This window comes from Dermacentor variabilis, chromosome 5 (genome assembly GCF_050947875.1).
Source record: "Dermacentor variabilis isolate Ectoservices chromosome 5, ASM5094787v1, whole genome shotgun sequence".
Lineage (NCBI taxonomy): Eukaryota > Metazoa > Arthropoda > Arachnida > Ixodida > Ixodidae > Dermacentor > Dermacentor variabilis.
In genome coordinates, this window is record NC_134572.1 from 111,357,947 (window position 1) to 111,384,864 (window position 26,918).

The 26,918-nt window shown below is 46.9% G+C and overlaps 5 non-coding genes across 5 annotated transcripts; all 5 read left to right on the top strand.

Moving 5' to 3' along the window:
- Nucleotides 1-1,256: 1,256 nt before the first annotated feature.
- On the top strand, nucleotides 1,257-1,328 carry TRNAT-CGU (transfer RNA threonine (anticodon CGU)). The gene has a single exon. It is a non-coding gene; the product is annotated as a tRNA-Thr (tRNA).
- A 105-nt stretch (nucleotides 1,329-1,433) lies between these two features.
- TRNAT-UGU (transfer RNA threonine (anticodon UGU)) lies at nucleotides 1,434-1,505 on the top strand. The gene has a single exon. It is a non-coding gene; the product is annotated as a tRNA-Thr (tRNA).
- A 5,339-nt stretch (nucleotides 1,506-6,844) lies between these two features.
- On the top strand, nucleotides 6,845-6,916 carry TRNAT-UGU (transfer RNA threonine (anticodon UGU)). The gene has a single exon. It is a non-coding gene; the product is annotated as a tRNA-Thr (tRNA).
- A 107-nt stretch (nucleotides 6,917-7,023) lies between these two features.
- TRNAT-UGU (transfer RNA threonine (anticodon UGU)) lies at nucleotides 7,024-7,095 on the top strand. Its single transcript has one exon. It is a non-coding gene; the product is annotated as a tRNA-Thr (tRNA).
- A 110-nt stretch (nucleotides 7,096-7,205) lies between these two features.
- Nucleotides 7,206-7,277, top strand: TRNAT-UGU (transfer RNA threonine (anticodon UGU)). Its single transcript has one exon. It is a non-coding gene; the product is annotated as a tRNA-Thr (tRNA).
- The last annotated feature ends 19,641 nt before the right edge of the window (nucleotides 7,278-26,918 follow it).

Sequence of the window (26,918 nt, forward strand, 5' to 3'; positions counted from 1 at the left end):
AAGAACCCCGACCAGATATCTAGGTGTTCCCATGGAGTTACAAAAACAGCGATGAGTACTGGACGAATCAAGCAAAAGAAGTTAGAGAAAAAGCAGAAAGGTGGAAAGGCATCAACCTATCCATTTTCGCAAAGGTAACTGTGTGTAACATGTTTTTTATTACGAAGTTGTGGTGCGTCATGCTGACGTTGTACTGTTCAAGAGTAAACGTGCAGAAGCTGCCCAGAGTGTTCGCCATTTTTATCTGGGGCTGTACCTGGGAGAGGTGTAGCCGAACCAACCTGTTCAGGCACGTGAAGGAGGGGGGGCTGGGCTTGGCGCATCTTTCGGTAAGACAGCTCGTCAACAGATTTTTGTTTTTTCGGGATGGTACGGTGATCTATTTCTGCGTACGGTATGCCAGCTAAGGTTGAGAGGCGCTTTGCCGGCGCTTATCGTTAGTACTGATAGTATGCCGGGAACGCTTCGGGGCTACCTTAAAGAAGTTGTGGATAGTGTGCTCTTTCTTTCTGTTCGTTTTTCGTTTGATTATTTATGTGAAGTTAAAAGAAAAGCATTATATAAAGATGTTTGCGACATTGTATTTTCAGTGCCATTGTACAGAGTTCTATACACTGGAAGAGCAGGACAGGATGTCCTTAAATGAGTGAAAAAAATGGAGGGGCCTACGGAGGTAAAGACATTCTTTTTTAAACTGCACACAGGGACACTCTCAGTGAAGACATTCATGGAAGAACGTGGCTTCCTTGTACCCTGGGGATCGCACTGCTTGATTTGCAAGCAAGCTGAAACAGTAGACCATGTCTTTTTGCATTGCTGGGCCGGGGTGTTCTGGGAGGTCCTACAACGAGCAATGAAGAAAGAGTTACCGTTAAATCCGCATGGAATCAGGTATCTGGCGGTAAAGAATGAGGACGGAGTTCCCTTTGACTTAACAATGCTGAATGGCCTTCACAGTTTATGGCGTGCAAGGATGTCTGGGTACTACTGTGACCCGGACGCTAGGCCTGCGCGTACTTATTTCGGTAAAAGCATGTCTAGTTTCATTGAAATAAAGAAAATACAAGATTGTGTACCCGAGTGGCTGTCCAGTATAGAACCACTCACAGCATTGAAATAACTTTAATAAGACAACTCCAGTCTTTATTGAACTGATGGCATTCATCTTTTGTTCAAGATGCTTTTAGTTGTTTTGTAATTTTGTTCTGTATTATGTGCTCTGTACAATGTTGAAGACCGGCAATAAACAAAAAAAAGCCGCTGTAGCTCAGTGGTAGAGCACTGGTCTCGTAAACCAGGGGTCGTGAGTTCAAACCTCATTGGCGGCACTGTATTTTACTGTTGCCTCGCACTTGCAGAGGATGATGTTAAATTTTTGCCCAGAATAATGAAGGTGCTGCATTGGTGCAACTTTTGGCCCGCCGCTCCCATCAGCCGCTATAGCTCAGTGGTAGAGCACTGGTTTTGTAAACCAGGGGTCGTGAGTTCAAGCCTCATTGGCGGCACTGTATTTTATTTTACTGTTGCCTCGCACTTGCAGAGGATAATGTTGAATTTTTGCCCCGAATAATGAAGGTACTGCATTGGTGCAACTTGTGGCCCGCCGGTCCTGTCGGCCGCTATAGCTCAGTGGCTTCCGGCCACCAAGCGTGGTGGACGTATGATGACAGGCTCCGCTGGAGCGGCTTCAGCGGCCTGTTCTGACCGCGGTAACAGGGCTATGGAAACGGAAAACGACTACCAGGTTGTTCTGCCAAGTCTCCCAACCGGGCGTTTGGTTTTAAATACTGTTCTTTTTTGCACGCGGATATCAGAGCCCGCCCGTACCGGCTGGAAGATTTTCGAGACGCGTTGGCTAGGAAATCGGTGCTCTCGGATGTTATCGCCCTGGGGGCGTATCGGATGAGTCATGTTTGGGCCATCACGCCGAAAGATGCGAATGCCGTTAAGAAGATTGCAGGCGTCGGTGAGCTGCGCGTCAAAGAACGCCGCTGCTTGGTTATTGACCCGGCGAACCAGGGCGTACAGTCGCGATCAATTTGAAGGTGATCGCGCGAGCTGCAACCGGCGGGCCTTCCAAGCAGCATAGCGGCCGATTTCGGTACTGCGAAGATAAAAATTGCGCTGCCTTCTTCCCCATTTACGTTCATCCAGGCTGCAACCGTCACCCCCAAGACTAACTCGCTACATTTTTGTGCTTGTTACCCTTTCATGGCAATGATGTGTGTGCGTCCCTGCCTCATGCATACATTGGCTAACAATGACGCTTCCGTGCAATAGCTGATAAGGCAGTCGAAATGAATGCGCAGCTTATCTCGTGAAGGGTTACGGAAAGCTGCGAGTTGCCAGACGGGAGTGACAGCTGCTCAGCGAACAGCAAAATAGAGAGAGGGAAGCTATCTGATGTTTCCCTATTGACTGACGGTGATGACGTAACGTGGCGCTGCTCCTAGTTTCGGTCGCCGCTCGAGCGATTACCTTCAAAGCGATCGCCACTGTACGTCTCAAGCTCCATTAGCTGCTTCACACCGGGCCGGACGAGGACGTGCGTGTCGCGCTTGCACCGTACGGAAAGGTCTCCGAGGCGGCCCGGGAGCGCTGGCGTGTGCACGGCATGTCAGAGAAAGGCTCAACGAGCAGGATGGTCACGCTGAAATTGAAAGCTGGCGATAAACTGGACGACTTGCTGCACCAGCTTAACGTTGGGGGTGAGTTGGCACTCGTCGTTGTGCCTGGAAGGCCTCCGTTTTGTCTTCGCTGCCGAGGTACGGGACACATTCGCTAGGAGTGTAAGGTCCCGCGATGCGGAGCTTGTCGACGTTTCGGTCACGAAGACGGTGAGTGCCCCCGTACTTATGTCAGCATCGCTGGACCTGGAAACAGTGGAGATGCCTCAGAGCATTTGATGGATGAGGCGGACGCAGAGGAGGCAGCGAGGACAACTGGAAAAACGGCAACGAAAGATGGGCCTTCTTTTACGCTTCTGGTCAAGCAGAAGACGACGACAACGTTGCCGTCTCCTGCAGTGATGGCATCTAGCTAGTGCAGCGTGACTCCGGAAACGACGGCGGTCACAGTGCGATGGCCGCTACGAAAGTTTCTCTAAAAACCCCGGACCGCGTGGAGCCTCGCAGTGCCGACGCCATGGACGCTGACGAAGAAACGGCTGCCCTAATCGCTGGAAAACGGTCCCACGAAGAGAGCACCGGTGAGAATCCGCAACCTGGTGAGGAGCCGTCCCCAAAAACCACAGGAAGTCGACGTTCGTCGTTGAAGCCGCGGTCAAACCTTTTGGCCGAGTCACGGCAGGCGGGTAAACCGCTTCCGTAATTTTTTTCTGTGATATTTTGAATGTCAGCGTCGGTGGTGTGTCGACCGACACAGTGTTTTCGGCTCGCACTTTGTGTATGCGCGCATGTAAAATGGTGGATGCGACGTGGAAGTGCCTCGGACCTCTTCTAGACAACCACCAGACAACCTTTTGGGTGGCCAGGCAGACCTGCGAAGATCATTGCGGAACATCAGTCGGGAGAGTCACATGGTCGACAGAGGTAGGCACAATGCGGATCGCGCTCCTTTTTATTACGTAAACGTATGGTAGTTTAGCTAAGAGCCCTATCGCGTGTAGCAACTTTGAATGTTAGAGGGCTGGGGGCATGAAGGCGGCAATGTCAGCTTAATCGCCTGCTTATTGATAATGACCTTGACCTAATAGCTGTGCAAGAATCAAAGATAGAGTCGCAAGAACATGCTGACCGCATGGTGCCCCCTTTCCGCGCCAACTTTGAAGTGTGTGTGTGTCACTCCGTTGGGGCATCGGGTGGATGCCTTCTCTTCATTTGCAACACATTAGGTATAAGTGTGTAGTCTGTATTTGCATGTGAAAGTGGCCGCCACTTTTTTGTTGATTTTTCTTTTTCAGACTTACACTGCCGCCTTGTCTGTGTTTATGCCCCCAATGTTGAAAGTGAGCGTAAATGTTTTTTTATTCCATTCAGCCGTACTTGAATTGTGACAAGGTGTTGCTTCTATCAGGATACTTTAACTGTGTCTGTGCTGCTACTGACCGAGTGAAGTGTAGAGCAGTGCGGGACAAGAGCGCTGAACTGTTGATTGAATTTGTGCATGATTATTTATTGGAGGACGTTATATATAATTGTCTTTTCGGCTGAAACACGGCCTGATTACACACACTTTCAACGCGACAGTCACGCAAGAGATAGGCTGTATGTTCCGACTGATCTCGTGCGACTATGCACTGCCTATTATGTAAAACCTGTGTCGTTTAGTGATCATTGCCTTGTGAGCGCGACTTTTGGAATGAAGGGAAGGAAATCACGCTTTAATTGGTACCTTTGGAAACTAAATACGAAAATGTTAGACGATGAAGAATTGGTCAAGGAAATTAAAAGAGATCTGGACGGTGTACTAGCTGAGCAAGCGGACTGCTTTGCCGTTGAATGGGAAAGTTTCAAAGAACGAGTGAAGCTTAAAGCAATAGAGAAAAGCGCAATTCAGTATAAACAGAAAGAAAAAGAAAAGGAACTTCGCGAACAACTCGAGCGCTTGGTTAGGATGGAAACCAATCAGCCAGGGAATTTTAGTAAAGAAATAAAAGACGTGAAGAGTCAGATCGAAACAATTGACACTGACAGGTACAGAGCAGCAATAATACGCTCAAGGAGCGATAACTTGTGGGCAGGCGAAGCGCCTACAAAGCGGGAGCTATCAGATGAAAAGCGGTACGTTTGCCAAGAAGGAAATCAGGCAATTAAGATACGAGGGGCACATTACAAGCGACCCTAGTGAGATTCAGCGCACTATTACGGGATACTTTGCTGAACTTTTTAGCAATAGGCGCGAGCATGTGCAAGGTTTTGAAGGGAATTTCCTACGACTAATGTCAACACTCGACAATGATGTAAGAGAACGAATGTTAGTGGGTTTCTATAGACCTATCAGCCTCACTAATGTCGACTACAAGGTGTACATGAAGGTACTAGCCAGAGGACTTCAGAGTGCAATCGACAAATTAGTAGGGCCGCACCAAACCTGTGGAATCAGAGGTCGAAGCATTGCAACAAATATACATGTGGCCAGAATCGTATTGGAATGTGTTGACGCGCTTGGAAGCCAGGTAGCTATGATACAACTGGATTTGGTAAAGCGTTAGACCGCGTTTCACATGACATTCTTTTCTCCATTCTAGAGTATGCTAACCTGGGTAGTATAACAGTAGGAGTAAAAATGGCGCACGCAAATTGTATGACACGCATTACAGTTAGTGGTGACCTTACTGAGCGCCTCACAGTGCGTTCCTCGGTGAGGCAAGGCTGTCCGCTCTCTCCCCTGCTTTTTACAGCGTATCTAGAACCCTTATGTCTGGCCATTCTCAACAGTGATTACGTCACGGGTTTCAAGCTGCAATCTGCTGAGGTGCAACTTCGTGCGTATGCGCACGACATAGCGGTATTTTGCACGAACATAGATAGCATTTGTGAAGTTACAAACATTCTGGAAAGGTTTTGTAACCATACTGGATGTCAAGTAAACTGGGAAAAAAGCTCTGGATTTCGGCACGGGGAATGGGATATTAGAGCGGAATTTTTCTCACGGCTACAATAGTCTCCCATGCCAACGCGATACCTTGGTGTTCCCCTAGGATGTTATCGCGATCCCAGCCCACTTTGGAACGAAGAGATGTCAAGGGCGAGAGAGAAAGCGGGAGCGTGGCAAGGAAGGAATCAGTCAATCTTCTCACGTGCCTTTGTCTGCAATGTCTTTCTCATTTCAAAAATATGGTACCTCATGAATGTGCTGTGTGCATCGCGGACCACTATTCAAAAATTGCATCGTATATTTGCCGTCTTTCTTTGGACTTCGACCTGGGAAAAAAACGAGGAGAACAAACCTGTTCCTTTCAGTGAAGAGTGGAGGCCTTGGACTGGTTCATTTGTTTTTGCATCAAGCGGTATCACGCTTTATTTTCTTTCGTGGTCAAAATGGCACCTTCTTAAGAACGGTTATACCGGTCCGATTGCAAAGACTACTCCCAAGAAGCATTGTGTACTCTGTTGAAAACATGTGCGGTGCTGTATCCGGATTTTTGCGCGAGGTTGTGCTTTCTTATAAGTTGTTAAAAGTGCGTTTTCCCCACACTACTTGTACAGTGATCCCAAGAAAAAGCTTTATAAAGATATTGTGGACATCATGCTGTCGGTGCCATTGTACCGGGCGCCTTACTGTGGAGGCCCAGAGCAGAATATTTTAAAGCGAGTGAAGAAGATGCAGTTAGGCCAGGAGTGAAAACATTGTTTTTAAAGTTACTCGCTAATACACTACCTGTCAAAACGTGGCTTCAAGAAAAGGGAATCTTTGTCCCTTGGACAACGAACTGTCTGCTATGTAAGAAGCCAGAGACAGTCGAGGATATTTTTCTGTACAGCTGGGACGCATTATTCCACGGGGACGTCCGGCAGAGAACAATCAAGAAAGAGTTTCTGCTAGACTCATGGTGTTAGGTTTTTACCGGTTAATCACGAAGATGTACCCTGTGACTTGTTCATGCTTCTTGGCCTCCACAGCTTGTGGAAAACACGAATGCAAGTAAGGCATGCAGACAGTAATACCCGCAGTTCACGTGAAAACTTTATTGAAAGTGCTGCTTACCTTAGGCGATGTATCCGGGCACTGCATAACCCACCTCGGTGGGTAGCACCTCTTGATGATCTAGTGAGCTTGAAGAAAGTTTAACTTACATCGCCTCAGGTAAAGTGTAGCTGAAGTGTTTTACTGTTTGTGACTTTTTTGTTTCTCATGTGAACTTCGGAAATAACGAAAAAAATCCGCTATAGCTCAGTGGTAGAGCACTGGTCTTGTAAACGAGGGGTCGTGAGTTCAAACCTCACTGGCGGCACTGAATTTCCTTTATATTTTAGGCACGTGCGGAGGATAATGTACGATTTTTGCCCCAAACAATGAAAGTGCTGCTTTGGTGAAACTTTTGGCTCGACGCTTTCGTCGGCCGCTATAGCTCAGTGGTAGAGCACTGGTCTTGTAAACCAGGGGTCGTGAGTTCAAACCTCACTGGCTGCACTGAACTTATTTTACTGCGCCATGGCACGTGCAGAGTAGAATATATCCTTTTTGCCCCGAATAATGAAAGTGCTGCATTGGGGAAAATTTTGGCCCCGGCGCTCCCGTCGGCCGCTATATCTCAGTGGTAGAGCACTCATCTTGTAAACCAGGGGTCGTGAGTTCAAACCTCACTGGCGGCACTGGATTTCTTTTACTATTTTAAGGCACGTGCAGAGGATAATGTAGCATTTTTGCACCGAATAATGAAAGTGCTGCATTGGCGCAGCTTTTGACCCGCCGCTCACGTAGGCCGCTATAGCTCAGCCATTCCACTTCCGACCACCGAGCGTTACGGACTCGTGCATCATGTGCTCAAATGGTGCATTATCAGCCGCCCAGCTTAGCCGTGGAATGTAGTTTGCTGGCTCGAATAACCATCATTAGGGAGTTATTTATTTTTACACGGGTGCGAACAGGTCGAATCGCTTTAAATACGCTGTTTTATCATGCCGACGTCAGAGCAACGCCCTACGAGGTCGAGGATTTTCGCGACGGACTGGTTCGTTCGGCATTCCTCCTGGAGGTTGTCGCCGTGAGGGCGTAACAAATGCACCATGTTTAAGCTATCACGTTCTGGAGTGCTGAAGGAAGGAAGATGCTCTCATCCCATAAAGTGACTGTGAAAGAACGTCGGTGCCTTGGTATTGAACCCGATGACCAGGACGTGAGGTTGGAGATCCACTGAATTTGGTACAACGTGCAGGATGAAGATTTGCGGACAGCCCTTGCACCCTACGGAACAGTGACGGAAGTTGCTAAGGGACGTTGGCGCGCTCAGGGTGTCATGGACAAAGGTCCGTGAACGCGTTCTGTGCCTTTGAAGTTGAAGCCTGGTGTTACAATTGATGACCTGCCTCACTAGCTACTTATTGCAGAGAAAAGACCTCGTTGTAGTTCCTGGAAGAGCCCCACTGTGCCTAATGGGCCATAACTCTGGACACGTCCAACGTGAATGCAAAGTTTACGGCCGTCGTTTCAGCCATGACAAGTTGCAGTCCGTCAAAATGTACGTAAATGTCACAGACCCCTTGAGAAGAGAAGACGACTCCGAACTTGTCATGGATGCGGATGAATCCGAGGAGGTTGCGACAACAGCACAAAAGAATATGCCGCAGCCAGCGCCTAACGTCGTTAGCGGGGGCGGGGCAACGACACAGACTGAAGACCAGAGCACTGTGTCGATACCTGCATTTGTAGTCCGGAAGGTTGATGCAGCGGAACGAAAATGATGTCAAGGTGATACTACAGAAGATGGAAAATCTAAAGAGGACCGAGACGCCATGGACGTCGTAGAACCAAGGATGAGTAGTGCGCCAGCAAAGTAGTTTCGCTCAGAGCCCAACATGTCGCCGGACAGAAAGCCGGCGGCGACTACGCCTACGTAGAAACCATGACTCCCTTCTGGCTTGGCAAAGGACGAGAGGTGCACGATGGGACTACGAAGAGCAGCGCGCTGAGGCTGCGTCAGTGTGCTGCGGATAGAGCGCACGTCTCTTGGATGTACTCGATAACTCTTGAGGCAACAATTGTTGTATTTCTCTTCTTGGTGTATTACGGCTGAAGGTAAGCACGAAGCCGTGCGGTCTTTTTAATTTGTCGCGCACATGGCTGTAAACACAGAAGCAGCACTTAAACTCACCACGTTTAATGTAAGGCGGCGTCAGTATCATTTATGTCGCCTCCTGCTCGAGCACGATGTTGACTAAGGTGACTAAGCACGGGTGCAAGAGACTAAGGTGGCAAGTGTAGCACAGACGAACAGTATGGTTGAGCCCTTTAGAAGCCGGTACAATGTATGTGTGTGTCATTCTGTTGTTACATCGGTAGGGTGCACCATTTTAATCCGGAATTCTTTAGGTGGTATTGAAGAATTTGTTAGTTTTCAACACCGGGCGTTTTGTCATTTGTGATTTTGGCTGTCTTGATTTACGGTAGCGCGTAATATGTGTGTGTGCTCCAAATAAGGAAAATGAGCGCAAAGCTTTCTTCGAAATGCTGCAGCCGTATTTGAAGTCTCCTAGACATATTATCTTTATGGGTGACTTCAGCTCTGTGCGCATGCCCGAAGACAGAGTTACTAACACGACCATTGGAGGCTAAAGCTCGTTGCTTTTGAATGCAATTGACCTGAAACACAATTTGGAAGACGTCGGGAATGCTCTGTCGTCAGGAGCCCGTCGGGAGTACACATATTTCTCTACACATTTCGAGTACACACACAAGCGAGCCATGCAAGACTTAACGGAGTTTATGTGCCTGCAGGCGTGGTCCAAATGTGCAGTGACTACTTGGTTAAAAACGTTGCGTTCAGTCATCATTGCGTGTAATTTTTACAATAGGAACGAAGACCAAAACGTCAAAGTTCAGCTGGGAACTACGGAAATTTAATGCAAAGCTTCTTGACGATGAACCTTTTGCGCTTACAGTAAAATAAAAAAATGGGCTGTTTGCAAACGGGTGATCAGGGGGACGTTATTGGAAACCGAGAACATTTTAAAGAAGAAATAAAAATGAACGCTATAGAAAGACCGAGTGCGCTGCGCCAAAGCGGCAAGGCAGACGAAAAAGAATTTCAGAGCCGCTTAAATTAACTGCTGAGTTCGGAAACTGCACAGCCAGGCCAGTATGCAAAATAAATAAAAGAAAAAAAATAAATTAGAAGGATAGGACAAAGAGAAATATAAAGGTGTGGTCATACGCGCAAGTGCAGAACGGTTGTGGTCGGGCGAGACGCCGACAAAACGGTCCCTCTGCGACGAAAAGCGGTATGCAGTCAAGAACGTGATAAAAGAGATAGAAAACAAGGGCGAAATAGCTCGTGACTCTAACACTATTCAACGTGTGTTTGTTGATTATTAAGAAGGACTACTGGGTCACGAGTCGTGCGTAGAAGAAGGCCTCGCGGCGGAGTTTTTGCCACTGATGCCTATATTAGAGGATGAAGTCAAGTTTGCGCTCGAGGCATCGATTAGTACAGCGGAAGGAGAGCGCTCAATCGACAACTTAAACTCCGGCAAATCACCTGGACCGGAAGGGCTAGGCGCAGTGTTTTACAAAGCGTTCAAGTGGGACATGGCACTTTGTTTACCCAGCGTAATTCAAGAAACATACGAAAAGCAGATGATGCCTGAAGAACTCTCAACGTCCTGGTTCCGAAGAGTGAAGACCAAGTTAAGAGATTTTCAGTCAGAGGGTATCGGCCCATAAGTCTCACGAATGTGGACTATAAGATCTTCGTGGAGTTTCTGGGCAGAAGATTGAATAATGTAATAAAAGCTATCGCAGGCCAGCACCGTGCGGGATTAAAGGACTTAGGATGACGACAAATATTCACGTATCACGGAGCATATTAGAATGCTGCGATGCACTTGATAAACGTGTAGCCATGTTGCAACTTGGCATGGAAAAGGCCTTTGACCGCGTCAGCCACGATATTCTGTTTTCTATCCTCGAACACGTCAATGTCGGCCGAGTGTTCTTGAAAGGTATCCAAATCACATATGCTGGTTGTACGGAAAACATTATTGTTAATAAGCAAGTGAATGAAAGCATCGCAGTTCGTTCTTCCGGGAGACATTGCAGGCCCCTTGTCTCAATTGTTGTTTGCCCTGCATCTCGAACATTTCTGCCTGAATATTATACCAAGCGAAAAAGTGCATGGCTGCACGATGTTGCCCATTGAAGTTAAAGTATTTTGATATGCGGATGATATCGCCATTTTTTTGTGAAGATAAAGAAAGTGTAACGGAAGCGGCGAAGAACGCGAGGTTTCGCAAAGCCTCGGGAAGCGTGATAAACTGGGAAAAGTGTTTTGGCTTCTGGCACGGCAACTGGGATTATGCGCCTGTTATCTTCAAGAGCGTTCAGTGGGCAACGTGACTTGTCAAATACTTGGGAGTATCGCTAGGCTACTATCGAGGACCTGCAAGGTATTGGGAGGCGGAAATTGAGCACACATGCGAATGTGCGCACAAATGGGTGGCCGTGATCGTTCAAATTTTTCTCGAGCCACAGTATGCAATCTTTTTCTGGTGGCCAAGGTACGGTATGGGCTTCAGGCACTGTGCATGTCACGGACCAGCGTCCAGAGAATGCACCGAGTTTTCGCAGTGTTCATTTGGGGGTCGAGTTTGGAGAGGACAAGTCGCACAAATTTCTTTTTGTCTGTAGGAAAGGGGTGCCTTGGTTTGGCTCATTTGTTTGGCTCAACGGCGGGCTTCGCACCGTTGGCGCCGTCCGCAGCGTGAGAGGTTTGGGGGGTGAGAGTGGCGCCATAGAAAAAATTGCATTGGAGGCTTCCGTTAATGAAAGTGCACAGTTCTGTCACGTGACGCAAAGCTCGGTTCTCTGCTACCCCGCCAGATGTTGTTGCCCCTCGTACTTCGCACAGTAACTCTACACATCACGAGTGGTGGGACACACCGATTGCGCCCGCAGTAGCGTGGAAGTTTTGCCCTCGTCGAAGTTACGCCTCGCCTTTCCTTTCGTGAGTCGGTGGCGGTGCGGCCGTTTGCCGTCTCTTCGGGTAAAAGCGATGGTGTACAGGAGTGCCGTCTCGGGTGCTGCGCTCGGGGCGCTGCTGGAGCGCCTGGCTGCGCCAGTTTATGCTTAGAAAGCCGGTAAGCACTCGTGCATCGGAGAAGAGCGTAGTAGTTTAAACGAGAACGCTAGAAAACATACTTTACACTTAACTGGCGTGGAGGAAGCAGGACCAAGCTTCAGATCCCCGAGCGATTCGACGAGCTTCAGATCGGGAGCAAAAACGTCCAGACCACACCACAGCTGAAGCTCAAACGTTCGCGTTGCACAATCGTAACCGTCCTTCGAGTTTCTTTCGTGCTGTTCTCTGATACGCGCCGGTAATAATGTAAAGTTTTAGCGTCGAATAACGCTGCATTGTTTCGGCGTCTCCTCTGCGGTTAAACCACGATTTACAGCTGATCCTCACGACGCAGCGCCCAGTGAGCCGATGCTCCTGCACGTGGACCGAGTGGGCGGAGGCAAAGCGCTCCTTTCCTGGACGGCTCCCGAGGCACCCCGAGGGCCGCTGCAGGCGTACGACGTGTCCTGGTGCACAGCCTCGTCGTGCGAGTCGCTCGAGACGCCCGCAAAGACGCGACACGTGCTCCTGCACGACGTGCGGCCCTCCACGAACTATACGTTCCGCGTGCGTGCCAAGAACGTGCTCGAGGACACGCCGCTCGAAGGACCGCACGTAGAGGCCACCGTATTCACGCCGCCCAAGGGTAAAGAGCGATGATGCGAAACCGATGACTCATTAAGCCTAATTTGAGTATTTGGCTAAAGAAAGTTGACAAATGTAACAAAATATGTTACAAAACGCGAAAGTCATTGCGCAGACTCTGGAGCTTTCATTACGTCGGAATATCTGTCAACTCATATGTTGCTTCATAAGTTGTTCGGCACTTTTTCTTGCACCTTGCGATGCAATTTTTATTACGCCAAACCTTTCCCTTCACCTTTATAGTGGTCCTAGATTTGACCGGTTACATGGCGCTGCGTTTCAGCAATTTTCGTTTACTGCTGCTTTAGAACTGCGGAATATATTACCAGATCAACTGGTTCAGGAACGTGAGTCAAAAAAAGAAAAAAAAAGCTTATATTTTAAGTTCTTTAACCTTTAATCGAAACCTGTAACATAGCAGCAGCAGCGTAGCTGCCGTCATGCAAGAAGAGAGACGTTGACGATCCAGTGGTTAGCCGAGGACAACGCACAAGTGTTTAATGCACGTATATATAAAGTAAAAGGGGAAAGGGAAAAGGAGCAGTGAACATAGAAAAAGAACTTGGCGCCTGCGCATTGACAGCCCGCATATGATGCGGCGGTCAACAACAAAACACCACGCCATCACATGTGCTGCCTCACAGCGCCAGCTCTTATGTATATCTAACATATTGCGCATTTGATGCATTGTACAGTTAACTACCACTTTGTGTTCTTTTGATGTGATGACAAGACTTTGTGACGGTTTTGCTCCCCCCTGCATTAATACTCCGCAACGACTCTTGAGGAACAATTAAGTGATGAATATGACCACACTGCTCTTCCCAATCTCTTGTTCACCTCTCTGGCCTCCTCGATCGCAGGGCTCATCTTCCAGCTGGTGGTGTCCATGTGGACTGCGGTGTTGCTGTCTTGGACCAGCACCGAGCAGGATGGGACCGTGGTCGGCGTGTGCACGGTCAAGCACTGCCAGGCGGATGGAGTAATGGCCGGCAGCTGCGAGAAGTTCTTCGTGCATGACGGTCGCAAGGAGATCGCCAACGGTCAGCCGTGGACCATGGCCAGCGTCGAAGTGACCAACCCGTCCGACGCGCTCCTTTTCTACACCGTCTACCGGTCGCCGCCCGGACGTGAGTTTGCATGTATCGCGTTGAGTGGAAAATGTTGCAATAAAATGTTATACTACCGCCTTCATAAGCTGTTCACATGTGCGTTCTTTAACTGGTACGGCAGGCGCACAGTATCCTAGCTGTAACGCAATAAGAGGTTTATAATGAGGCCTGGCGTTTAATTTAGCTCATTATTTCGAATTCATTGTAGTCAAAAATAGGGCTTAGCTCAAGAACGCGTTCGCACACGGCGATGGATTCAGCCGCCAAAGGATAGAAAGTTCTGCCGAGTTGCGGACACAACGTTTCAATATTAGGCAGTATACGGATTACATTTAGGCTTGAAGCAATCTCTAGACTTTATTGGTCAGCGTCCTACTCCTATTTTGACGTGAGCTTCCTCTTAAGGTAGACAGAGTGAGAGAGGGGAGTTCTGTGGCAATCCATTATTCGTAGTGCACAGGCAACTAAACGACGCACATCGAGTGGCGTGAATGACTCCTTCTATCTCTTGTTTGCGTTGAAAGATGTTTGTTCATAACGTCACGTGCTCATCTCTAGCTCGCTTGGAACCGTGTCTAACCGGTGCGGCCACCACAGGTCCCAGTGCTCCGCTGGAGGTGCAGGTGTCCCCGCTGAACTCGTCGGCTCTGGAGCTGCGCTGGTCCCCACCCGAGCAGGGCCGGGGTCCCGTGGACGGGTACCTGGTGAAGTGGCACACCTTCTACGGCGACGGCGAGTCGCTGCGTCTCGGCTCTAGGGACCTGCGCTCTCTTGTCATCGCCGACGTCGAGGAGCTGAACACGTACACCGTGCAGGTACGCATGCACGTGAGCAGAGCGTCACTATTGTAACCACCACCGAGTCAAAGCAATAAATTGTCGGAGGTTAAAGGGGACATACTGCACGTCGGAGAAAGGGACTTATAAAAGCTGCATAAATGTCTCAATGCTTTCATGTGACACTAACGGACCGACAGCGAAGGAAACGTGGCTCTATACGTATGAACATGTGTCTGACAAACATATGGTCGTCCGAAAAAAAAAATGAAAGAAAGAAACAAACAAAACTTTGCGGTTACCTCTAGCTGGTTTGTTCTTGGTCACGTTTAGGAGAGAAATCACATTCTACGGTCCAGATCTTTTATATAATACCTGATAAAGTTACTTGCCTGGTTTGTGAAAACAAAAACAATATGCGAATTTGCCTTCGCCTGCATTCCACGTAGAGAGGGATGCTCGAAATATGGTGGCTGTATCGCTTTCTGGTCGCTTCCGTCCTCCGTAGCACGGCTAATTATTATCTTGGGGATTCGTTTTCATTGATTGATGAGGTGATGGGGGGGGGGGGGGGTGAGGAGAGGGTTTAATTTATATATACGAAGAGGTGCATAGAAGAACCTGAACTTGCTTTCTGTTTCTTGAAAAACTAAGCAATTAATAGCGTTTTATTGAACAACGAAATATGATCAAGAACAAACCGTGGCTCGGCGTAAAATCTTTGAAGAGCTTTTAAGGAAGAAACCAGGCTAACTGTATGAATGTTTTTTATTCCGTATTTCCCGCTTTTGTCTGTGCTGTTTTCGCAACGAGCGCGATGTGGCGCATTCGTGAACGTCACATGTGACATCTTCTCAGCTCAATCTTCCTAGTAAATATCGCGCGGCGTTTTTTTTAAGTGCCTCGTGATACAAAACAGGTTGCCGCGTACAACCTATGGTCCGGCAGTTTCCTGGCCGGAGAGGAGGCTGTCGCCTACGGGATCTCCTACTCCTCCGGTGAGTTGGCACACCATCCGATTCCTTTCCTCTTAAATCTTGTTTGAACACAGTTTTCTCTAATGCTTTGTAAATGACAATAAGGAAGACGATTCGCAATGACTCTAAGGAAGTATGATACCACACTGACTTTGGTAGCATTGAAAATTCGTAGGATCTGAAGTGCCATCGTTCACGAAACTGGGCTAGCCTACGCATGTTTAGACATGTATAAGGCAAAATAATAGAAAGACAACTTCATTTCTTATAGCATATAAATAAGCGTCGAACAAGCTATTCCGTGAGCAGCTACGTCCTTTGCACTGCTTATTATAATTTTTTGTCCGTCGCGCGCTGACGATATATGCATGTCCGCGAATCGGATTTTTTTTATTTTCGAGCACTGTCTTTGGTGAAAGGAGATGTGCAGGGATAACAGAGACTTATTACAAATTGCAAATTCGGATTTTGGTACGTGCTGCCGTAGAAAGAAAGGGTTCGAGACGCGTATTATGTGAGCGATGCTTTATTTAAGGAGAAAGAAATATATGTGCTGCTTCTTGAACAAATGAAGCGAGTGGTCAACGTGCAGTTAGGGTCGAGAACAAGAAACTGCATTCCCAGAATTTTTTTTAAAGAAACATGCGCCATTGTATAAGGCGCCTCCTTGCGGTCGTTTGGTTGACTCAACACTCGGCCTGTTCCTGATATTGCAAACTGTTCTCGAATACTGTTGTCTTGCAGCGACGGTGAACAATAAAGCACTGCCACAAGCTTGAGTTAACCATTTTACTATTTGTTGGGCGAACGTGTTCCCTGGGAAACAGGCAGCATTCAAAGCGCAATTATTGTGGCGAACGCAGTCATCGGTCGCCGAAATCTAACTGGTAGATCAAGTTCGTAGCAAAGTGTGCGTGGTACATTCTAGAGTAATTACTGAAACTCTCGTACATTCGAAAATGTACAGCACTATTCGGGTCGCGCGAGCAGTCTGATTCGCAAGACCCTTTCGCAACAGAATAGGAGACAACATTAAGGAACGTTCTAAAACAGCGGTGGATTTTGCACCGAGCGATAAATCATCAAATAACGTTCACCGGAACAAGAAAGATAAGGCGACATGCGCGTGAAAATACAAACAGCTCTCCGAATGCTAAGTCGCGTCAGGGAAAGAATGTGACGGAGGCAAAACCGAAGTGGTGCGGTTGGGATACACATGTGACACAACAAGACATCTTGGAAGCTCACACCTTGAAGTGCATTCAGAAACGAGACATACGGTGGCACAGAAAATTTGTGTCGCTATGGGAACCACGGCTTACTAATGAACATGCGCTTTTAAGTGTGGGGATATGTCAGGGGCAAAAGGATTGCGGCATGTAAGTGTCGTTGGAAAAATCTATCAAGAAGCACCTTGACAAAGCGTTCCTTGAGGCTTTCGAGCTGTCACCAGTGAAGAAGAGAAGTAAAGTAACTGCTCAATATGCGGGAAGACAGGGAGCATAAAAATAAAGAAAAGGCAAGCACAAACCCGTCAAAAGTTTGTTAGCATTTGGCTGTATCCCGTTTTTTTTTGTGACCAGAAGTAAAAACCGGTGGCACTTTGTCGCAACGGCTGCGTGCGGAAGAAAGCGGGGAAAAAAATTACGGTACAAACTCCCTACCCGGGAATTGTCATATAGCGTGTAGCATTCTTTGTAATCATTACTCGTCGAGCCTATATACTGTGCCCTTGAAACCAAGACTGCCGTATTTTAAGAGATAAGCAACTGCAAATAACACCACCCACACTCTGACGATATACCCAGCAAATTGAATTTTACTACTGGTCATGTGTTTGGCAAATGAAAGAAATGTGGCTGTAGTGTTATTCTTCTCCCATAGTTTGCCTCCCGACGCACTCACCTTCGTTCCAACGCGTCCTATTCAGAAGCTTCTCCATGTTGTTGCAGATGCATTTCTCTGGTTGCTCGCGTTATCCGCTAGTTCATTGTCCGCGCAAGCTCTCGCCTGCGTTCTAACTGCGCTCAGTAAGGCCAAGTGGAAACGTGCCAAACGTTTCAACGCACTCACTTGCGCGCGAGGGATTCATAGGTGTGTTCTATACCGCTTGTCGATTCATGCGTCCGTGGCGTAATTATTAAAAAACAAGTGTCCGTGGAGTGATGGTTTCAATATATGGCTTCTGTATTAGAAACCTAGTGTTAGAATCCTGCTTTCGGACGAGTTTAATGGGTTTTACCCAATTATTTATAGAATAGTACTTTTGTTTGAAATGATACGTTTACACATCTGCCAAGCCGTTTGAAGCCAGATTGACTAAGTTTAGGCAGTTATAGGTATTAACCATCACTCTCATGGTGGCTTATAAAACATCGCATCGGGAGCACCGTGCACCAACAAGTAGTTGGCGTTAAGCGCACAGAGGTTTGTGTATTCACAGAAATTCACCTGTTCAAGCATGGATGGTGGTACAGGTTTTCTAGGACACAAAACGGAAGGACAAACGGAACGGCGCAGAAAGTGACCCCGGGCACCTTGCCAAAGAATCCTACGCATTAAGAACATCCGCTGGTCCGGCTTAGGTGGATGAGAGGGCAGAGATAGGCAGCGCTCGTTCGAAGCAATAATTTTTTGCTTTCTAGCGGATATAAAAATCTTGCACTCTTTTCTGCTTGCCAGCTAGCGCGCTTAGAGTAAAAAAGCACGCGGACAGGAGGAACATTCGCACACACGCTACACAGAAAAACCTCAATGAAATATTGGTCGTGATTTCGCGTCATTATTTTCGACTACGATGAGAAACATTTTGTCAGATAAATAATGTGCGTGCCTTCCCCCCCTCCTTTTTTTTGACGCTTCATTGAACCCCTTAAAATCTTACGAGACATAGTAAGGCGACCACACCTTCGCCGCTATGGTGGATTCTATCGCGGATGCGGTTGCCACCAGTTTTTCTCATTACAGGCTGCAGAATACAGTTGAGGCAGTCACCTGTAACGGCGAAGTCCTCCATTTATATCTAGAGGGTCCGTTCTCAGGAGTTGCCATGCTCTTTTCTACGAATCGGGTTTGTAAAGCGTGCTTCACCTCGCACTTTGCATTATTGCCAAAAAGCACCTCGCATCTTTTTGGCCATACTGCAATTATTTCTTCCTATAGTTCGCAAAACTCAGCAATAAATTTAAACGTGCATCCGACGGCTTCGTTAATTAACTGTGCTAGCTACCAGCAAGTTCACAGGCTGTTTTCTTAGAAAGCTGCCTCATCAGTTTGGAAAAAAGATCCGTTGTAGAGCCTTTCTGCTCTTTACTAAAGATTTCTGTAAAGCATGCTTCGCCTCGTGCTTTTCATTACTGCAAGAAAGCGCCCCTTGCGACGCGACACGCGCTTTCGGAAGCTCCGTAACATTTATGGCGGACAAATGGCGTAGGAAATAAAGATAAATGATCGACGGTAATTCAGATATCACGTCTTGACACTCATTTGTGAAAGCCATATAAGATCGACGTGCCCTGTTTGGAGTGTTGCAGGTTGGAAATGTTGCAAAGAAATGGTGGACGATGCCATGCGGACGACTAGCAGAAAGCGAGACGTAATAATCCCTTGAAAAATTCAGAAAACATGACTTAAGGGTATGCTCACAGTAGAACAGACTTGTCGTAATAGTCCAATAACCATAACGTCGTAATAATCCAATGTTCCAGTAACCCACTAAAGTATGCATATACTGAATGTTTCATGGACGACTGTGAAATTCGCCGTAATACCGGTGTCACGCGAGCACTTCAGATTGCGATCGAGCCTGATCAGGATCGAAGTTTTTTATCGTTATCGGTAATGATCGCTGCTGGACAGCCTGACAGTCCGGATCTAATTCGGTGAGCTCTAGAGCTCAAGGTGTGGCTAAATGGACCCAGACACGATAATTTGCCTAATGTGCGGCAAAAATAGTAATGTAGATGTAAGCCTACGATCGCAATCGAGAAGCTTGATGACGATGCACGGATTGCAATAGTCTGGATCTGGATCGAGAAAATCGGGCTCGATTGCAATCGAATGGGCTCCTGTGACGCCGTATTTAAGCTTGTTAATTGACCAAATTTCCTTATTTAACTTCTCAATTATTAAAGTTGGCACACAGCTGAAATTGGGTAATTCAAGGCTGTCAGAACCTCAAAGCGTGCACATCATCATCATCATCATCATCATCATCATCATCATCATCATCATCATCATCATCATCATCATCATCATCATCAGCCTGGTTATGCCCACTGCAGGGCAAAGGCCTCTCCCATACATCTCCAACTACCCCGGTCATCGCTCATTTGCTGCCAAGCGTGCACACATGGCAGCAAATCTGATACTATCATCATTTTCGAGATAGTTGTCGTCGAAATCGGTCGCAAGGCATATTGGTGTACAGTAGATATGTCTCGAAACTAAGCGTAACGCCAGTGAATTTCTATGTAAGCTGTCGGACAGGCACTTAAAATCTGGTTCTAATGAAACTTAGTGCTATTTTTCAATTCCGCATTTTCAACGTGTTCCATGCGATATTTAAGTAAAATATTAATTGGCACATTTTACCCAATTAAGTCGTAATGCGTGAATATCTCGCAATTTCTGATATCCGCCGCAGCTACGAATCTCGGCCAGCAAAATTTAAAATTTCGTCCCGAATTCTGTATTGTTATTTGAATAAAGTTATTGGTTTCACCTCCTTTTCGTCATCGTTCCTGTGGAGTTGAAATTCACAAGAGTGCAGGAAAGACGCTCTCGCGGCATCTCTGCCAGACAAGAATCCTTATTGCGCAGCAGAAATTGTGGCTTCCGATGTGTGTGAACTGCGTTGAGCGAATCGCCCGTGACGCAGGCATGAACGTCAACGTGAGCAGCGGCCTGACGTGGGCCATGCTGACGTGGACGCTGCGTCACGACGTGGTCGAGGAGGTGCTGCTCACCTGCTGCGAGCCCGAGCAGCTGGACACGTGCCCCCACGAGGTGTTGCTCAACAGCAGTGCGCGCAAACACCGGCTGCAGGGACTCGAACCGTGGCGGGCGTACGACCTGCGATTCTTCCGCTACGAGGGAATGGCGCTGGTGCTCAGGAAGCGCTTTAGGACCGGGAATACCGGTGAGGACTGGCTTTTGCGACACCGAGTCTATGCGGTTGTACACGCTAGAATTAAAGCTGAACGCTGAGCTAGTTCGAAAGTAGACATTATGTATCTATTTTATTTTATTTTATTTTATTGGTGAATATTGTGAAATTTTCGTACTGGCCAATACAGGAAGTGGGTTGTAAAAACGATTACATGAGCATGGAGAAGAAAAAAAAAGATTGCGTCAACAGTGCAATACAACATAACAAGAAAAATTCATTGTCCCCAGGGAATAAAAAAAAATGTCAAAAAGGTGCTCAGTATAATGCACACTATTAGACGTGTCACATTGCTCTAGTTCAGGAGAGTTTAATGAACTACTTGAGTGCATCAAAATAAGTACAGCAAGAAAGTAAAGGTAGTACACAAAATCACTAATGCCATTCGTCCATTGCCCAAGTATTCATCATACGCGTTATATTGAGTGGAAAGAAGAAACAATTGAGGAGAGAATGAACGAACGACAGAATTATGACGCTGGCATGGGGCTGGGGGGGGGGGGGTTAGCAATGAAAGAAAGGGTCCGACGTACTCAAAAGTGCCGTATCTAGTGCTAAGAGAGTAGCTAGTTGGAAGCTACACATTCGTAACATTTCCAGCTCTTGTATGGAAAAGAAACACTCCGGAGAATACGCAAATTGTCACCCAGCTGTAGATAGCACAAAACAACAATACAAAACCCTATTTTCTGTCTCATAAAACTTCGTTCGCTTTAATGATATCCGCAGAACTGATTTGCGAGATTCAGTGTCCTAGCGCTTCGAGGTGTCGATTAATTGGGCCCCGCTGTTCAACCTACTAGCCTGCCGGTTAGATCGAATAGTAGGGCGGCAACCCTGGAGAGCGCAGGGCTTTGGGTTCACATAGGGATGATTTTTTATTCAAGTGGAAAACTATGAAAAAAAATTGTGTTGGTTTTCTGTGCAGCTTGGTGTTACTTTTGCATGCGTGAATGCCAATTCCACCTTTAATGAGACTTGCTCCGTATAGTGAATTTCCGCAAGACAAATTTACTAACACAGAACAGATTGGCAAAGCTGGTTCTCATGCGCCAAATGTGTTAGAAAAAAAAAAGAAGCCCCGAAAATAGACGTTTCGTTTTCCGCCGCTGGCGCCAGTATGTGAATATGTAGCGGGATTTCTTGTTTCGCTGTTATTCAGAAATAACGGTTTGTGTCACGGAACTTCTTGAATGACTGGTCGTTGTTAAGTGCACACAGTACGTGACATAGTCGATCTTGTTCCTGTGGCTGCAATATGTTTCGGAGATTAGGGGTGTAGTCGACATTTGGTGAACAAGATTAAACCCACCGAGAATTTAAGAAAAAAATTCTGTTTGTTTTTTAATGCTGGTTCGCCATAACGCTAAATATGCAAGCATAGTGGTAAAACGTAATCTTGAGAAGACAGAACTGATTAGCGCGTGAAAGAGGTAATAGATCTCGACAACATATGTTATTGAGAAAATTGACGTAGCCACTTCGCGCAGTATACCAGACTAAACATTCATACGCAACATATCTTGTTGGGCCCTTGGAGAAGTAAGATGCGGAGCTTCACTTTCCAGCGAGATGCATCACAACTGCAACTTCCAAGTATAAACAAGACATGACCTCTGCGAATGAACCTCGTGAGTCATTTGGGTCACAAATAGGTTAAATATCACCCACGAAAATTAACTTATCAAAAACTCATATAATGTTGAGTCTGCCTTTTATGTATCACTAAAACATACTTTGAGGTTGGTGGCTTCTGTGCATATATTTTGGAGGCAACACCAAGCAATATTGTAGGAGGCAAAGGCGAAGTTTTGCTAATCGCAAAGAAGTTGTTCACCAGAAGATGGTGGTATCAGCTGTGAGAGTTTGCTGCTTTCACAGTAAATAATTTCAGCGCCAGAGAAGTCGCTGAAGTCTGCTTTATTTCGATGCGTAGTATCATATGGTTAGTCGGCCGAAAAATGTCTTGTGAAGCCAGAAAACGCCTTTCGCAATACAGGGTGAGAAGGCGCAGTTCAAGCCCATTGTGCGCGCGGTTGATAGCTGTCATCCTGTGTACAGTGACGAATGACTCATAGCCCACGATAACAAGAGGCGCACCGGCGTAAAACATAATACAAACCCGTCTACTTCGGCCGTTCCCCATACGTTATACGCAGAAAGGAGGTGTTAATCCTAGGACAAAAATGCCTAAAGCTATACAAAAAGGGGGATAGCAAGCAATATGGGATGCTATGGCAAGGCACCCGACCAGTGAGGATGGACGGTGACTAAAGGGGAGCCAAAATGAGAGGATGCGCCGTTAGTACATTAATTACGCGTGTACGCGCAGACGTCCCCTTTTTACTACCTATGATGGCATTAACGCATTGGTATGCCGCGCCAGGCATCGCGTAATAAATTAAGCGGAACCTCCCTGAACTGGAACTGTCGAAGTTATGCGTACCATTATGTGTCGGTCGGTGTGGTGCGGAATGGAAATGTTCGGCAATCTAAATATCTGCATCTCCCTGCTTGTTAACCTCACGCATAAAAAAATGCAGATAAAGGTGCACTTAGTTGTCTATACGTGGATGAATTCGAAAGCATTGCGACAACCGCGCGATGCTTAGACATTATGCCACGCCGCAGGCTCGTGGGCTCGACTCGCACCAAAGGTCGAGGGCTCTACTCCCAACAAAGGTCGTGGGTACGAGTGCGTTAATTAAGTGTATCTTAATTCACTGTACCTAATTAACTACGCCTTAATTAACACCAAAAGTCGCAGGTTCGACTCCCACCAGAGGTCCTATGTTCGAATGCCCTAATGAACCTTATATTAATTAGCTGTACCCTAATTAACTTCGCCTTAACACCAAAGGTCGTGCGTACGACTCCGACCAACGGTCGTGGGTTCGAGTGAATCAGTTAACGTTATCTTAATTAACTGTGTCCTAATGAACTTCGCCTTAATCGTGGGTTCAATTTTCATAATTAACTTTATCTTAATTGACTGCCCTATTTCGTCTTAATTAACACCAAAGGTCAAGAGTTCGACTGCCCCCAAAGGTCGAGAGTTCGTAGCCTTTTTTGACTATCGCTTAGTCACACCACCAACGCCAGATTTTCCGCGTCATGAGCCACTTAATGCTTTCGCATTAATAATGAATATTACATCAGAAAAGCACCCCACACATCCTTACCATGCATAACAGATATCGCAGCACGCCGACAGCCATATGGCGTAATGGTGACAGCCATACGCGTAATGCTATGCAAATCTTGGACATTTCCCGCTCAAGAAAGTACCGGTTAGTTTTTGTTGCGCTTTCACTGGTAATTTCAACCAGTCAAACCACTTGAAGAACCATGCCTGTCGCAATACGATACAAAACTTAAACTTGTTAGAAAACTAATTTCTCACTTATCTTAGTGAGCACTCAGTCACATCAGCTCTTGCCACACACAATGTAGTCAATATAGTGTGGCTCATTTCTCTAAACATAAAAACGTATTACCAATACAGTAACCAGTTTACGTTAATACGCATGAATGTTCAATAATGACCGTCTTTAAATCACTGTGTGAACGATGGCGCCAGGCGAGTTGCTACCACATTTACTGACACACTTTGGTGACGTCGCGGCGCTCAACATCATCAGGAGGCTCTGAGCACCACTTGTTCTTGGCAATTCACAACGCTCCAACACCCCTGATGTAGAAAGCTCTGTCCATATAATGCTTGCAGTGATGCCAGCCGCCTACTTTCGTTGTCGAGCCTATCGATTAACGACGACGGGACGACGGCACCCAGCATCAACACCAGAGTGCTTAGAATAGGCGCGTGAGAGCTATCGCACTTAGTATGAGTTGCATGCCAAGGAGCATTTCGCAACTCGCATCTCCGCGTCATACGTTCAGAGCTGAGACTACCGTGATCGTATACGATGCATCTCGGCTGTGGCCGTCTCAGCCGCAGAGAAGGCGGTCCCGTCCGCAGCGCCACCTAACGCGACCTTCACGTTCCTGGACGATGGCTCGGCGCTGGTGTCGTGGATCCCGGCTCCCACGTGCACCCCTGACTCTGCTCCCACCGGCAACGTCAGTGGCAGCGGCGACGGCGAAGGCTACCTGGTGTCGTGGGCGCCGGTGCTCGAACAGGGCTCTTCCGTCGCTGCCGACAGCGTCCGGGAGGAGACCACTGCAGACACCCGGCTGACGCTGCGGAACCTGACGCCTTCCACCGCGTACGCGGTGGAGGTGCGTGCTCGGACTGCGTGCGGCGCCGACGAGGCGCCGCGCGTATGGACGCTTCGTATAGAGACACCGCCCGCGACGTCCTCGATGGCGGTTGCAACGAACGCTACTCAGTAAAACGCTCTCGCGTCGCTCGCGTTCGCAACCGCGACCGCCGTGCATGAGACGGTACGACCCCGAATCACGGCGCGATGTTGCGGGCTGCGGAAATAAGAATGCCTCTCGTGTTCTTCGAGGAGGCACCGCCGTTTATCGCGTGCGTTCGATGTTGTTTTTACCGAGGTGTTTCTGAAAGAACTGCATCTTTTTTTAGACTATCATGGTGTCTCTGTCGTCCATCATTGTAGGAGAAAGCTTTCTTCGCGAAGGTCGCCGAAAAGCCCCAAATAACAAGGGAAAGAATGCAAGGTGGCTAGTCAAACACTGCCGATGCGGTTGTGGTGAGGATACTGTTGTGGTTCTGCACCAGGTCATTATCTTCGAAGGTGTATCAATGTGCTCAGCTAAATATTGGTGTGCTGCTTTTTCCTTGATTTGTGCTCTCCCATAAAGAACAAATTGCAGTACGCATGTGATTGCAGCTCGGTGCAGCATAATGGATTCTTCACGTTTCTACCCCGACTTTATTCTGAAATCGAGTTTAAAGAATTCAGTTGTCGTACTGATGAAGGCGGGGTGGTGAGCATTACGACTTATCTGTAGCCAAGCCGAAGAACTTCTCATAGGTTGATTAGTATAAATGTGTCTTGACGTCTGCATTGGAACATCTAGACGCTTGATTATTACTAGTTTTTTTATGCATAGCTGATCTTCGTATGAGCGCCAACTGTACAATATCATGCGCTATGCGCGAGCACCGCGCATCATAGCACGGTATGCATGCAGTGGTCAAGTTTGCATTAATGTGTGTGATTGAATGGGCAGATCGCCTGTTTAATGTCTGACATTTTCCTAAGTATGTATCCTCCGAATGCTCATCTAAGACGTGCCCTGGCAAATGAACTGCAGCTTTTTGTTGGAATGAAATAAGTTCCGTTTTACTGTAATGCTTTCGCGGGATTCTTTCGCCTAATTTGTTGTCGCGTATTGAATTAATAATGCTTTAAACATTGTCTCGGACGACTGTAAATTTGCATTTGAAAATGAGGAGGTGCGAACAGTATTTAAGAAAAAGGACAGTGGGAGATGGGGGTTGGGGGATGGACCCTCGTCACTTCTTAAAGTGCTGCGTTGAACTTTCCTCAGTACGTGCACTGAGGACATTGAGTCGGCAGGTGCCGCGTTTTGAGGTTTAGATAAAGCCTCATGTAGTAATAGGGAAGAAACAAGGCCCGCAGCGCGCTGGTGGCCGCTGTTCACATACGGCGCATGCTCACGAAGGAGAATCGCCGCACAGAATAAGTTAGAAACCTAACAGAAAAAATAATTTCAACCAAATTTAAGATAGTTTGATTGATGCTCCTGAAATAATAATTAAAAAAAAAAGACGAGGAAAAGTGGGGAGCTGGCAGTATCCCGTACCCCTAGAATCGCAATCTTCCGGATTCGTCAACTTGGTCCAACATAACCTGCCTTAATCTTACCTAATATAGCCTAAGCAAACGCAGCTACGAAGCACAGTACTTCCATATATTTGAGTTGATAAAAGCAAATAATGCCTTATTGAAAGATCCAAGATGATTCTACAGATAGAGAAAAACTGTGGTGACAGGAAAACAGCAAATTACCAAATGTGCGAGCTAGAAAAAAAAAAAGAAAACCGTTGAAAACTATGAAGCCATCTTGAAAAAGCCAAATACTTAGAGGTGCCCTGACACTGCAGCGAAACCTTAACGAATTCACCTGGCATCGTCGCGAAAGGCGTGAATTACATGGGAGCTGCAGCTGTCGCAAATCATCAGAAGACGGAAAGGTCGATAGTCTGTTGCATCTGATTAACAAAAATTGGTTTATTTGAAAACCAAAACGTTTAAAAACCTGGGTATTGGGCGATGGCTATGCTGGTGCTGCAGATGATGATCCTGTATAGTAAGCACAAAACCACTGTGGAGGATAGGCTAAAAGCGGAATGGTATTAGGACAAAATATTATTGAAAATACGAAAGGGACCGATCATAAGGGAAATAAAATAATGCACACTGCGTACAGCCAACCTTGCAGAAAGAATAAAAAAACTGAACAGTAGTAACTAAGGTAAAACATGGGATTGAGGTAAATTGTATCTCGCAGATCTTGAATTCGCTTGTTTTGTTCGTATTTACGGTATTT